Here is a 2,557-nt window from a genome sequence, read left to right on the forward strand (position 1 = left end):
ATCCATTACTCTGGCAGAATTGGCTCTTGTATAGTACCGATGAGTCAGCTTGTCTTCAAAATAAATGAAGAGCACATAGTTAGGCCATAGATAAGAAGACCAAGAACAACCTGCTTATGCAAAAATGATGCATGAAATGCTTGTGCATATGCTTTGTTTTTTTTCAAGGAACTTTTTAGGGTATTATTTGCAATTTTTGATCATTTAAAGCATTTTGATCTCATATGGAAAATATCTCATTCAATATATTTTGAACAAAGAAGTACAACATTTTTGATCATTACAAAGAGAAAAGGAAAATAACAACCTATGGATCCCTAGAAGCTCGGGATGCTGGAAGACGAGATGCACACAGCTTCTTGATCTCTCTCTCATAGGCTGCTTCCATGTTCGCCTTCTCCTTTGCAAGTCGATCATACTTCCTCTTCCAAAATTTGGAAGACTGAGGAAGTAGAGAAGTCCAGGTATCATTCGGATCATCGATCATCTGATGCTCGAGAAACTCAATCAGAGCGTCCTTCTCCTTCAGCTGATGAAGCAACTCTTCTCTTTCACGGATCCAAGCACGTGAAAGGTTTTCTTCTCTCAACTCCTCTACATCTTGGGTGGGGAGGGTTGAAGGCCCAGCCACATCCATAGGTGTAGGTCTCGAATGATCATACGGCATCAGGTACACAGCAGCTCTCTGTCTGACCCAAGAGGTATACGGCTCCAAAGCAATGCAATTCTTCGGACCCAACTCATTCCTAGTCTTCTTGCAGATCTTGCGCCAAGCGCGGACAAATCTGGCTTTCAGGCCTTGGGGATCTTTACCCTCCTGAAAGAATACACCTTCTAACAAAATGTTATGAGGTTTATCCTTTAGGGGGAACCCAAGCCGACGACGTGCTAGAATAGGATTGTAGCTGATCCCACCACATGTACCAAGAAGAGGCACATTAGGGAATTCACCACAATAATCAATAATCTGCACAGTATCATACACGCGATCATACCAAGAGATATCATCATTAGTGAGAGACATGAGTCTCTGAGACCACCGTAGACATCCCTTGTTCTCCTTGAAAGCAACAGTCTGCGGCAAGTGAGAAATAAACCACTTATATAGCAGAGGCAGACAACACACAATAACTCCTCCACCCTTCACATTCCTCAGATGCAAAGAGACATAGGCATCACCCAACAGAGTCGGAATGGGATTAAGAACTGAGAAGATCCTAATGGCGTTCACATCCACAAATTTGTCGATGTTGGGGAACAATACCAACCCATAGATGAGCAGCACAAATAAAGCCTCAAAGGCATCCTCACTCCTGGCCTTCCCATACACGGTAGCTTGAGCAATGAGGAACTCGGAAGGAAGACCCTGAATTCCGCCTTTGGCAGTCAGGTTAGCTTTAATCAATGCTTCATCTATGTGCAACAAGCCTGCAATCTCTCGAGCAGTCGGAATACTCTCCAAGCCACTGAACGACACCTGGTCCAGAATCGGGATCCCAATAAGATGAGAATACTCCTCCAAAGTAGGCAGCAACTGGAAGTCCGGGAAAGAGAAGCAGTGATACAGAGGATCATAAAACTGAGCCAAGGTACTCATCAAACCCTCATCAACCTGAGTAGTCAACAGAGGCAGAAGCTTCCCATAGCGAGCTTTGAAACCCAAGGGATCTAATACATAAGACGTCAGATTCCTTAACTCTTTCACATCAGGCTGTCTAAAGCTGTACTTCTTTGTATGCCTTTTTGGTCTTTCCATGTCTGAAAATTTTGCAAATAAACCCTTTTAAGTTCCTTGAAAACTTTCTGATTTTTCTGATGACATGAATGCAGATGAATGCATGAATGCAACAATCACACTCAAGGATCAAGCAAGTCACACCAGACAAAGGTTATGGGAAAGCTCACTGTATCCCTAATATCAATCATCCATTTTGGTGGATTATGGTTTTCACCTTATCAACACCCAAGATCCATTGATATTAACGATACATGAACCGGCTCAAACATCCTTAATATCAACCATCCATTTTGGCGGATTATGGTTTACACCTTATCAACGCCCAAGTTCCATTGATATTAAGGTTGTCTGAACGACTCAACCATGAATCACGGGTTTGCTGAGAGTCACGAGCATGGAGTCTCGGTTAAGAACCACCCAAAGGGAGTGTACTAGGGTTTAAACCTGCCAGACATGTTCTATCAGAGGTTCCCATAATCATCGTCCCATCTTTCGGATATTATCGGAGGAACGAATACTCGTATTCCAAGAATATTCTCAAGAGAGACTCTTATGAGTGTAGTATCGCGTAACAATCGCATCAGATCTGACATCTGAACGACCTCCGCACTACGTCCTAAAATAGGCCAAGATGGGCTTGGTAAACTAAGGTCCTTGGCTTCTAAGGCACATGATTGAAAGAATAATGCCTAACCACAAATAACTTGTGTGACATTATTAATCCAACATGACCTCCACCAAGTGAATGGACTCGCAAGTCAACTGGCTAAGGAATACTCCACACCAGTCAACAAGACTATGCCATTCTCCTATCCTAGA

This window comes from Lathyrus oleraceus, chromosome 4, assembly GCF_024323335.1.
Source record: "Lathyrus oleraceus cultivar Zhongwan6 chromosome 4, CAAS_Psat_ZW6_1.0, whole genome shotgun sequence".
NCBI classification, from domain to species: domain Eukaryota; kingdom Viridiplantae; phylum Streptophyta; class Magnoliopsida; order Fabales; family Fabaceae; genus Lathyrus; species Lathyrus oleraceus.